The sequence below is a fragment of the Amblyomma maculatum genome, chromosome 11, assembly GCF_055883805.1.
Source record: "Amblyomma maculatum isolate TAMU_Amacu chromosome 11, ASM5588380v1, whole genome shotgun sequence".
NCBI classification, from domain to species: Eukaryota; Metazoa; Arthropoda; class Arachnida; order Ixodida; family Ixodidae; genus Amblyomma; species Amblyomma maculatum.
In genome coordinates this window covers 144,964,870-144,977,902 of record NC_139354.1, presented here as the reverse complement: position 1 = coordinate 144,977,902, position 13,033 = coordinate 144,964,870, and the positions used below count along the sequence as shown (strand labels likewise).

The window sequence follows — 13,033 nt, the reverse complement described above, 5'->3', positions numbered from 1 at the left end:
AAGTAAGCTACCGTGGTACCTTTAGCGATGCGTTGCCGTTCGTTCCCGAAGTTCGTAATCAGCACGTGAGCTAGACCACTAGTCAGACGAACTATACTGCGTGCAACACAGACTCCATGATGTAACAGAAGCTCTGTGTTCTGTTCGGCAACACCGGCAGCACAGGACTGATCGTCGCACCTGACTGTGACGAGAGCAGACGAACGTGGCGGCATGGATACATCCGCGCCAACGATGCGTAAAGGTGCGTGGCGTCGTTCTGAGTAAGCAGCCATCGTTGCAGGCGTTGAAAACGTTACAGTACGGCGAGGAACATTAATAATGGCCCCATGCTCACGTAAAAAGTCCAGGCCGAGTATGAGATCCTTGCAGCACTGTGGCAGGATAACAAAAACGGCTACAAATGCTGAATCGGCGATGGTTTCTCGGGAAGTGCATCGTCCGATCGGCGTCATAAGGTGACCGCCAGCAGTACGAATTTGCGGCCCCAGCCATTCAGTTTCCACCTTGGAGAGCTGATCTGCGAAATTCTTGCTTATTATCGAGAAGTCTGCTCCGGTGTCTAACAAAGCTGTTACTGGGTGTCCGTCGACGAGAACGGAAAGGTCGGCGCTAACGACGTGATCGGCTTGAGGTTGACTGGGAGTTTCGGGTTCATGGGGCGGCGGAGGCATCGTAGTCACAGCATCGGACTGAGTCGTCACGGGGGGGTCTTCGGGACATCGGTTCCGTTCGTCAGCAACCTGCCCCCCTGAGGTCGCCGCCTTCAGTTTTCCCGGTGTGGGCTTGGCGACCGGCGCCTCGGCGCTTCATTAAAATCACTGCGGCCGGGTGACGAGTAGCGCGCGGGCGAAGACTGTGTACGGTCGCTCAAAGAGGCTGCGCGGGTTGCGAGGTATTCCTCGATTTCTGGAGGGCGTTCGCCGACCCGGGGACGCGGGGAATTCCGAGAAAAACCCCAAAGACCGAGCTCACGGTATGGGCAACGACGGTACAAGTGGCCGGGTTCTCCGCAGTGGTAGCACAGCGGCCGTTGGCGAGGAGTGCTCCAGACGTCTGCCTTCCGAACCGGTGGCTGCATGACGGGGCTCTGCTGGGATGGCGGCTGGTAGGAAGGCTGGTAGTATAGTGGCTGAGGAGCGGACGACTGCATGACGATGCTCTGGTGTGATGGTGGTTGGTAGGAATGTTGGTGTAATGGTGGCTGCAGAGGTGGCGGCGGCTGTGATTCGAAGCGAAGCTCTTGCGCTGGAGGCACGGCAGGCCGACGAAGAGCCGCTGCGTAGTTCCTAGAACGTGGCTCCGACAGTGACTCAGGCGGTGAAAATGTTTGACGGATTTCTTCACGTGCGGCTTCGGTGACAGCAGCGGCAGTCGGGTTAGGCGATCCAAGATTAAGCTTAAGGAGCTCCTCGCGAACTACCTCGCTGATCAGGTCACGCAAGGAGTGATTTTCAGTGGACCCGTACAATGTGGCCACACTGCTGAAGGGCTGACCACAGGCAGACTCAGTGCGCCGGCATCGTTGCTGCAGAGCTCGCTCAATGAGGGTAGCTCCATTGATGAAGTCCGCGACGGGTTGAGGTGGACTGCGAACCAGACCAGCGAAAAGGGGTTCTTTTACGCCCTGCATAAGGTGGCGCAACTTCGCTGATTCCGTCATGCCGGGATGAGTCCGTCGGCAGAGACGGGTCACGTCCTCAGCGAACATGACCACGCTCTCGTAAGGTAGCTTCACACGAGCTTCTAGGAGGCGGCGTGCGCGATTACGGCATTCGTGGCTGGCAAAAGTGTCCCACAGCAGTTGGCGAAAGGAATCCCAGCTTTGAAGACTGGCTTCCTTATTCATACCACGTTTTTGCGCAGTCCTCAAGGGCGAAATATACATTGCGCAGCTTCTGAGCCCGGTTCTACTTATTGAATTGCGCCACTCGCTCGAACTCGTCGATTCAGTCGTCGACATCTTCCCCAGTAGCTCCAGGGAAACTGGGGGGCGTACGAGGCTGCTGAAGCAGCAACTGGTGCTGACTTGCCTGTGAGATTACAGAAGTCTCGAACTGCTGGTCAGCTGGCATCGGCTCAGGAAGAGAAGCGAATTCCGGCGCCAGAACTCGGAGGCGACGGCTGCAGCGATGAACGGGTGTCGACACGAGCGGAAGCGGGTTGGGACTCAATGAGCGGCTGCGAGAAGCCCTAGACCTGTAATTCAAGGCCTCACCTCCACCAGTGTCACATAGCCGTTTAGGCCCGTAACCAGAAGGTTGGTTTTAATAGGGGGTTGACCTAGAAGGCACAGAAGAGCAGGTCCAGAGAGCACTGAGTGACAGCAGCCGACTTCAGCTTCTTTTCGAACGCCACGGGGGCCACTTCTTCGGGTCCGCGCACGATGGATGGATGGATGGAATGGATGGAATATTGGAGCGTCCCCTTTGAAACGGGGTTGTAACAGTAGCTATCATGCTCATTTTTCTCCATATATCTTAATTATTGATTTAGATTGGTTAACTAAACCATCATTCTATTTAATAAATTTTTGCTTCTACATTAATAACATTATGTCACATCTCTGCTTTTAAGCCACCAATCTTCCAGTCGTTTTCTGCTAGTTTCCACCACCGGTTCATTCACCCGGCCACTGTTATCTCTAAACCCCAGAGCTTCAGGAAGAGTGATTGCGCCTGCACCAACTTCCGGATGGATACCATTACATTCGAGTATAATATGGTCAATTGTTTTACTGGTGTTTCCACATACAGAACATGCGTCATCTCCATTGTTAAATTTCGTTTTGTAGCTGCGTGTTCTAAGTCACCCTGATCTAGCTTCAAAAAGTAGGGCACTGCTTCTTGAGTTATCAAAGAAATCTTTCTTCCTGATGTGCATTTCCCACTTTCGGTATAATTCCACACTCTGTTTTTTTTTCATCGAATTTATCCAATTTTTGCCTTCTGTGTTTTTCACCTGGTGCTTAATGCTCTTTATTTCTCCGTCCTTGTTACTAGCATACTTACTAGTTAGTTTCCTAGTTCTTTTCCTCCATTGTGAGTCAACGCTTTTTAGGTACAGGTATTTAAATACCTTAGCTGCCCATCTGTTACTGTCCAATTTCCTCAGGCGTTCCTCATATAATATTTTACTCTGAGCTTCCCGTACTTCGAAAGAAGCCCAGCCCATATCTCCCTGTACCGCCTCATTTGTAGTTTTGCCGTGGGCATCTAGTGCTAATCGTCCAACGGATCTCTGATTTGTTTCTAATGTCTACAGTACCTCTGATTTTAGGCACAAAAGCGCATTTCCGAAAGTAGGTCCGAGCACCATAATTCATACCTATTGTATCCCCACAATGCCTTATGCTTCATTATCCCGGCATTCCTTCGCCCTTTGGCCTTAAGTGATTGCTCATGCTTTCCAATGTATGCCAATCCTTCGTTTATCCATACCCCCAGATATTTATATTCTGCTGCTCTAGTTATTTCAAGGCCTTGTATTTTAAGACCTTAATCAGTTTAGCCGTTGAAATTCGTCACCCCCGACTTAACTGCGCTGAAACTGAAGCCTAGAGCGTCCCCTTCGTCTCCGCAATACTTAACTAGAGTTTTCAATTCTTCAAGACTCTCAGCTAGCAGCACAATATCGTCTGCATACATCAAACCGGGGAGGCGCTGCTTTACCGCCTTTCCACCTAATCTATATGACAGGGTAAAACCTAAGTTACTGTCTTGTATCCTCCGTTCCAGGTTTATCATATAAAGCATGAACAGCACCGGTGATAGAGCACAGCCTTGTCTTAATCCTTTGCATAATTTGACATCCTCCGTACATCTTATCGCTTCCCACGTAATTTCTACTTTGTTGTCTCGGTATATTTCCTGTAGGAACTCTATTATCTCATAACCGGTACCTTCTTTTAATATGTTCCACAGGAGTTCCCTGCTTGCGTTCTCGTATGCCCTGTTTATGTCCTGGAAGGCCAAATACAAAGGTATATTTTCCACTCTAGATATTTCGATGCATTGGATAAGCACGAACAGGCTATCATCTAAGCGCCTACCACTTCTAAAGCCGTTCTGAAGTTCTCCGAGTATCCTGTTACTTTCAACCCATGCATGCACCTTTAATTTCAGCGCCTGCATGGCTAACCTGTACATATCAGATGTTATGGTAATCGGCCTGTAGGATTTTATGTGCATCCTGTCTCCTTTCCCTTTATAAATCAAATTAATTTTACTCTGCCGCCAGCTGTCCGGAATTGGCTTATTCGTTATGACGGTTTCCAGAGCTTTTAGCAACGTTTCCTTACTTTTTGGACCGAGTTCATTAATCACCTTGGTCGGAATTCCATCTATTCCTGTAGATGCTTTTTTTTTTTGGAAAATATATTTTTCTGCCTTTTTCCAGTTTCGATTGGTCAGTTTTAAGCTGCTTTGTATTCTGCTACCTTGTGCTGCTTCCTGATTTGCGGAGATTACCCTATCGTCGCTCTTAAATGACTCGGCTATAACTGATGCAATGTAGTTCACTGCGTTATCTCCCTTTAAACAATTTCCCTCGTTATCTTGAACCCGATCCTGCTTTCTTTGATTCTTCTTCCCTAGCCAGCTTATATGGTTCCAGAATTTTCTTGCTCCGCCTCTAGAGGCATCGTGTATATCAGCCATCCAGCGATCGGTGGACTGTCTTATTTTAGTTTGGATGAGGGCCTGTACTTGAAGATTATTTTGTCGATATGATTCCCATTTTTGATCGATTTCCTCCTGAGATACCTGTGCTTTCCTTCGAAAATTTGAATATTTTCTTCTCCAATTCGTGCCCCGATTAAAACAGTCTGAAAAAAAAAATGGAAATATTTGCACTACAATATAACATTTTTGTTTAAAAACATTTTTCTCCCTGGCCTTCACCTGCTGGAAAGGAATACGCACTGCCGATAAAAAAAAAAAAAACATAGAGCGTCTTTTCAAAAATTGAGGAAGGGAAATCCATTTGTCTAGTTTAAAGCCGGACCCTAAACAATTGAGCAAAGCAAAGAAGCAGAAAGAGCAGTTGGAGAGGTTTAGTGTTACATCGATAAAATGCACGTGTCGTCAAGAAACTGTCATCAGCATCATCATCATTAGCCTCATTATACCCACAGCAAAGCGAAGGCCTGTCCCATAATTCTCCAATTAACCTGGTCCTGTGCTAGTGGACCCACTTGACCTCTGCGAACTTCTTAACCTCATCCGGCTCCCCTGCTACGCTTTCGTTCCCTTTGAATCCAGTTTGTTCCCGTCAGCGACCATCGTTTATCCTTTCTTTCTACTACATGTCCTGGCCATGCCCTTTCCACTAGATTGTCAGTGACTTGAGTTATCCCACTGTGCACGTTTCCTGTCTCTTAATGTTTACCCCTACCATGTTTTGTTTCACCTCCCTCTGCGTTGTCCTCACCGTAAGTAGAACCCTCTTTGTTAGCCGCCATGTTTCAGGCCCGTAGGTAAGTACAGGTAAGATGCAACTGTTGTATAATTTCCTCTTGAGCGATACCGGTAAGGGCTAGTCATATTATGAGAGTGCTTGTCAAATGCGCTTCACCCTCAATCATATTCTCCTTGATATTTTTCTTTCACGGTCCAGATCTGCGGTTTCTACCCGTCCTACGTAGACATATTCGTCGACTACTTCCAATGCTTTGCTACCTAACGCAAACTGCTCTTCCTTCCCGAGTCTGTTGAACACTACTTTAGTCTTCTCCATATTGACCTCTAAGCCTACCTTTCTACTTTTCCTGTCTATTCTATCAACCGTTCTTTGTAGCTCATTCCCTGAGTTACTCAACAAGGCAATGTCATCAGCAAATCGAAGATTACTTAGGTATTCTCCCTGTACCCTTATCCTAACTGCTCCCATTCCAAGTCTGAATACTTCGTCTAAGCAAGGTTTGAATGGGCCTGATAAGACCGTGTCTTCTTGCCTAAAACATTTCTTTATATTAATTTTGTTACTTTCAGTATGCAGAACATTGGTGCTGTGCAGCCCCTATATTGGTCATTTTCGTATTGTACATTGCTCATTATTGTATTCTTTGCTTTGAAATATTTCATGAATATATTGACACAGCATGTTCGTAATCATCTTTCCATGTAACCTCGAGACCACGGCATTTTCAAGATTTCGCCAAAAAGAAGCTCATGAATGGATTCTCTTGCTTTATTGTGCTATCTACGTCACTGCCATCACCCTGCGGCTCTCCTCCTGAGACGTACGCGTATTAAGCCCCTCCTGACGTAGCGCATCACGCATGAAATTCCTCAGATTGCCGGAGTAAGCCGAGACGAAAGTCCTCAATGGTCCTCTCCCATCAAACTGACCCTTGTGCAGCACTGGAGCTTTTGGGTCCAAAACCCCCGGGCAGAGTTGGGCCCCTAGAGTTTCATTTGAAAGTTGCGACCAAAGCCTTTGATTCAGTAGTACCCTTAGTGCATATCGCCTAGGGAACAGCCTTCGGTGTGCGATCACCTCATCTTTTCACTAATGTAGACTCCAAAGTTTAACTCGTGTTCTCTTCGCTGGATGGCGGAGCTCTAACGCGGTTCGAGAGCCTAAAATCATGCATAAAGACATGAAATACTTTCACATATAAGTTTTTCAAGAACTTCACTACAGTTATAGGAAAAAGAACAGACGAACTGCTCCTCCAGCCGTACGCTCTAGTCCCAAAGAAAAGAGTGCTATTGCACTTCACATGCATGATGAATACTTTGTGCCTGGTTGGATTAGAGATTCTGGTTCGTCATGCCCGATATGAAGGCTCATATCGTCCGGACTGCGTGAAAAGCATCGAATATTGTCGCAGGGTTTGTGTTGGAAACTACCAGTAGGAACAGGGCCATCTATATGCCGTTGCGGCATTTCATCCGTCCTGTCGATCTCGTCAATCCTGTTGATGTGCCTGACCTTACTGCCGACGATTGCGTTTTCTCCATCTCGTCTTTTCTCCACATCAGAGGCATCAAACAGAGCCGTGACCATTTCTTGAGCCCCATTACTGATCACCTGCGCAATGACAGCTCCTATCCGTCCGTCAATAGGTTTGTGTTGTGTACGTTATATAAACGCAACATGCACCTAGATGGTGTAGACCTTTTGCTTGTTGTCCTGACTCATTTGCGCACGACAGTCCTTGCGTGCCTTCTTGACGCCCCTACAGCAGGCACCTGAGAGTGTCACGTACATAGGAGATGTCCGACGACGATTCTACTGGCCTAGCCATTACCTCTGTTCGTCTTTGCATCGCCGCTTATAAGCTGTGCCAGCGCCGAAACACACCCTGCGTTGAGGCTAGTGCACCCCAGCAGCCACTCGCGATTCCGACTCAGCCGTTTTCTCGTGTTGGTCATGAATTCCTTAGGCCATTTCCTACATCGACTTCAGGGAACAAATGGCTACCGTGGCGAGAAATTACGCCACCTGGTATGCCTATTACCACAATGTGTGCCTCTGACGTTGCAGCCTTTATTCTGCATGACGTTTTCTTGCTTCATGGCTCTCCTCGTCAATTGCTCACCGATCGTGGTTCCTTTCACAAGTGATTCATGACCTTCGGCGCTCATGCGCTACGCGTCAAAATTTCACAACGGCCTACCATCCACAAACGAACGGCCTTATCGAGCGCACTTAATCGCACATTGACCGACATACTCTCAATGTACGTTTCCGACCACCGTCTTGAGTGCAGCATATATTTACTTTTCATAATAGTCGACTATAACTCATGATATCATGATATCATGATGATGATATCATGATGGTATCATGATAACTCATGATATCACCCTGCTAACTAATTTTCGGCCGCGACCCTTTACTTCGACACCTTACTGCCTCTTGGCGATTCCTCCTCTAGTTAAAAATCTAATGCCATTCCGCGCGCTGATTTCGTCCGTCATATGTCTTGAAATCGGCTTGGCGCATCTAAGTACTTTCAAAAGCGCCGTTACTATCTCCACCACCATGACGTCCAATATGCCCCTTGCTCCCTCGTACTCCTCTGGCTCCCGCCCGGACATGCAGGCATGTGCAAAGAACTTTTGCCTAGCCCAGTGGGCCCTTACCGCGTCTTGCGGCAACTCAGCGACGACAACTACGAGATAATGCCGCTGCACCCCAAGTGTTCCCTCCACAGCCCTTCATTCAGTAGTAGTGCATGCCATCCGACTTAAACCTATGATTCGCGCTCCCTTGCGTAGTATAAGCACCGGGCCTTTACTTCTCTTTGGGGGGGGGGGGGGGGGAGTATATTTTACGGTACGCAGTCTCGGAGATAATGAAAATTTTCTGGGGTAGTAACCAACGACAACGCTGAAACGAGCCTCTGTTGGTCCTGCTAGTTTTTCCCTGACGGCGAACTGTTGCGGTTACGTTGGAGTGCGTCTCATAACAATATAAATCATTTTACTATTTCTGTTTTGTTTCATGAGATAAAATAGCACGATTTCGCATCTATATGCTAATCCACCCCTTATTGGCTCTGTCTAGGGCTTACATTATAAAAAACAAACAAATGAAACAAGATTATAAAAGTTGCCAATTATTTAGACTTGTATTTCACATTGAAGGGAACCTTTCGAAACTTCATTGTTTTCAGTCCCGCCCCATGCAGCCTTATGACGATTTTGCAATCTTTGTTCTTGCTGCTTGTCGCATAACGGCGTGTTGTCATTTCTTTATTGTGCAAGATAGGTCGAAATGTATTCCGAATGGTTCCAACCAAGCTAATCGATTTCTACATTTTTTCGCGGCTGTGCTACTCATCGTTTGCGTTTCTATCTTGATGCTTCTGTGAAAGTAAATTGAGGCCTGGCATGCGCACCGGGCGTTCGTAGATCGACGCCCGCCGATCACACTTGCTGCTATCTCCACCGCCGATTGCTTATTTCTTTTCTTGTTGCAACTCAGCCCAATAGTTTTTCATATGCAACACTGGTCTCCTCATTTGCCGCCAATTGCATGGTTACTACTATATCAGAACACTGACAGCCTAGCGTAGAAAGGACATACGAACAGATTGCGCAAAAATATTACAAAAAAAGGGGCATACGAAACAATGATTCCGAAGCTTCACCTCACGAATGAACACCTCGTCTTCACATACTAATACATATCGTCGACGTTACATGCATGAAATCAGATATTTCTCATGCCAGTCTATAAACAAGATATGCTGTGCAAATTCGATCTGCTGGATTGATGCTTAACAGTTTTCAGTGTACTTTTGCATCATAAATGCAAAAAATACACTTGACATATAAGTGACATATCAGTATCAGTTGATTTTACCTTCCTTTTTCAAAACATCCGCTGCTTTCATCACACGCTCAATTTGTGTTATATTGCACTATTGCGATATATATATAGCAATAAATTCTTTAGCTCCTATTTTGTCGATCATGAGACATTGAAATAGAGCCAAGAGCTAATATCTAGGCACATATTTTCATTCATCCAGGTAGCAATTACTACCCATTCCGTGAGCAAAATGGGAACATCGGGCACCAACCGAAATTTAACGAGACGAAATAAAAAATTAGGGGAGGTTAAAAACAATCTGAATTCCCGGTGGACTTCGAAAACGCACCGCGAGAGGAACAGTTGCAGTAGATGAAATGGATTAAGGCGGCGATGTGGTCGAGTTGGTACTTATTCAGAGTGAAGACAGCCTGGGAAAACAGGACGAACGAAGAAAGACACAACACAAGCGCTGACTCACAACTGAATTTTCATTAGACGAAAACGCTGTTTAAAGGCTTTCCAAACCAAGAAAACACCAAAAGCAAGGAAGACAACAAATACTACTAATCAACATGATGGTGACAAGACACAAATCATCGCCATAGTACATACACCTGAGACCGTTAGATGTCTTTTTCCGAATAAATAAGGAAACTCTTTTATCAATGACATCGGTAGAAGGATCGCTGACAAGCCCGCCACTGTTATCGTGAATATTGAATGCCTCTGTATGTCACATTTTAACCTATGTTTATGTTTGGCGAGGATGTCGGCGTTAGAGAAAATAGGAGTGCAAGTACCTTGTTTCCAATGATGGGCAAGATTGCATGAAGAATTATTGCACAGGCAATTGTGATGCTCACTCAAATGCACTTCGCTTTTACCTCCACTTGCCTGCACGTTTTGCTCGATGCTTTAAACACAGCGTCAGCGTTGCATCTTCCTGCAACATTCTTTAAGCGATGCGCTACACAATGAGTCTACAGCACAGCCAAAAACTTCCTTCTTTCCCGTTTTGGCTTTTCACAATTCTTCACTCAAGCAATAATTTAATCACATGACTGAGAAATCAAATGCGAGGGGTAGTCGCTGTACCTTAATCTGGCAGCCAGACACATCACACTGTCATTAATTCTATTTTCACATCTGTAGAAATGGCGGGTTGAAGACACAAGAAAATAATGCCATTTTTTACCAGTTTTGTATGACCCGACTCTTGGTCGCTGAAATCGCCCAAATCGCAGCTTTAATTAACGTAATTCCTAGTACTGTGCGTTCTCCTCTCCTCTCGATCTCAGTGTAACCAATCCTGTCATCATCGTGTCCATCGTCGTCGAGTGTGTGTGCAAAGTCAGAGTTTTATCCTGGCAGGCCAGGTACGGTTTTTGCCTGCCTGACGTTCAAATGGTGTGTGGGCTTTTGAAGCCGACAAGAGGGCATACCGAGGAGTTTGCAAGATCTTGAAGTCGGAATATCATCTACGGGTGGCCTGTACCAGGACGGGTAAGCAGCGGGATTTTCAGACTGGTGCATCACATCGGAGCTCGTCACTGATGTCCTGTGGAATACAGTTGGTCTTACTTTGCGAAGAAGGAAGTTACAGGCCGCCGAGCCAGGAAAGATTATCTTGGGCGACTGCCAGGTACCGGGCGAACAGCTACGAACACTTCGGAAGGGCCCGCAGATTGCTTAGGAGCTTTATGTCAAGCCGACTGAAAAACTTTTCTTTTCTAGATAAATGTCCGGGTTCACTCATGAGGAGAGTAAGTACCAGTGCATCTCACAGTGGGTCGATGTTTTCGAAACGACTAAGGAAAAACAAGGGAACAGCCAAAGCATGAAGAGACTCGTCGACTTCGCGGCATCCGGCGGCCCTCGGTTCATAATGTCTGATAAAGTAGGGTGCTTTGTCGTCCTTTTAGCTGGCACCTTTGAAGAAAAGGCAGAGAATGCCATAAGAAACAATTCAAGACTATGACATTCAATGCAAGAAAACACAACGCAAGTGCAGTTCGTCTTCTGGAGCGAAGCAACTTGCTACGTCTCGCAACGGGTGTTAAGAAGGAGGAGAGGATAGCTTCAGGTCTTCTTCACTGTAAAGACGCATAAACATTATGTTCCTTTTCCATTCTGTCGTGTCTGAACACGGTACCATAGAAATTTTTGGTGCGAGGCTATCTTCAGAAGCACTTGTCAAAGCCAAAGGTTCAAGATTCTTTCTATGTTCCTAACTCTTAAGCTGTGCGTAAATTTCTAAACACCGACAATCCAGGAAGGTGTGACATTTTCAGTTTTGACGTGCAAGACCTGTTCTACTCGTTACCGCATGGTGAACTAATGAAAAGTGTCAAACTGTGCATCTCAGAAGACAACGATGAAACAGAATTCATTGCAAGCTGTGGAGTTTACCTTGAGAGGTCCCTAGAGATCTTATCCTTTTATCTCCAGTCGACTGTAACTTAATGGAATGGCAGGTATTTTGTCCGAAATGAAAGTAGCCCCAGCACTTTCCAATATCTTGCTCGTCGGGGTTGACAAATTAATTGAAAATAGTTAGGAGGGTTAGCGGTAAAGATGTTTTGCCCCGTAGATGTCTATATCGTCTTCACTCACAAGGGAAACGTCACCGAAGGACTAATAGATGCATTGAAGGCTAGATTACGCTAGATTACGTTCACAACAAACCTATCAAGATATGAGGCGCTCCAAATTCTCGACTTAAGACTCCAGTTAGAAGCGCACCATGTGTGCTGGTTACAGTCTCCTCGGTCGCCCAAGTCTCTCTTCAACTACTAGTCGGGTCATACAAAACTGGTAAAAATGGCATTTTTTCGTGCCTTCAATCCGTCTTTTTTAAATCAATTGAAGATAGAATTATTTAAAGTGTGGTGTGTCAGGCTTGCCGATTAAGGTCTAGCGGTTACCCCTACCATTTGAGTTCTAGAGCATGCGATAAATTTATTACATGGGTGAAGAATGGTGATAAGCCGAAACCGGAAAGAAAGAAGTTTATAGTAGTGCCGTACACTCAAGATGTAGTGCATGGGTTAAATAACTTTGCAGGAAGATAAAACTTTGACGTTTTTTCAGAACTGGCAAACGTCACCCATATGCAGGCAAGCGGAGGTAAAAGCCAAGGGAACATTCATAAAAAAGAATACGAGGGGTGATTACCAGATCAAACATCACAGTCGCTTTGTACCATGTAGTGTAGGGGTGGTGCACATAATACCTTGTACTTTCATTTAATTTCTTTATTTTCCCAGAGAACATCCTGGACGGGTCCCGCGACTAAAAGCTGTTATAACAGCTTGAAGAGGCCGTGGAACCCTATCGCTTGGCAGGTGGCGGTACAACTAGTAGACAACAGCAAAGCAGAAGCAAAAATATGGCATTTGAGAGCAATAATTGAGTTAAGGAGTACAAACAACAGTGCAAAACAAAAATGAAATGGCATACCAGTGCATATAGAACAAAGGAATAAAAACCACAGCAACAAACACTTTGGCAGATAAAAGTGTTTATAAAGTATGCGACAAATATAAAAAAGTGTAAATTATCTGGAACACAATTTTCATGGATATATAGAAAGTAGCTACGAAACCAAGTGAACACAAAAGCTTATTCCATACTGAGAAGAAGGGATCAGACATTGCTTAGAGTGAGATTTTGCGCCATGCGGTATTTATTTAAGATATATGGCAAATCGTACTGCTACGTCGCTACGGCGGCAGAATGTTAGGTGGGCGGATGAGATTAAGAA

The 13,033-nt window shown here is 45.8% G+C and overlaps 1 long non-coding RNA gene across 1 annotated transcript in view; it reads left to right on the top strand.

Moving 5' to 3' along the window:
• LOC146175122 (uncharacterized) overlaps positions 1–12,682 on the top strand; it is a 43,185-nt gene extending 30,503 nt beyond the window's left edge. The window contains exon 3 of the long non-coding RNA XR_014701834.1: positions 12,537–12,682. This is a non-coding gene — a long non-coding RNA (uncharacterized LOC146175122). The remainder of the gene's footprint in view (positions 1–12,536) is intronic.
• Positions 12,683–13,033: the final 351 nt, after the last annotated feature.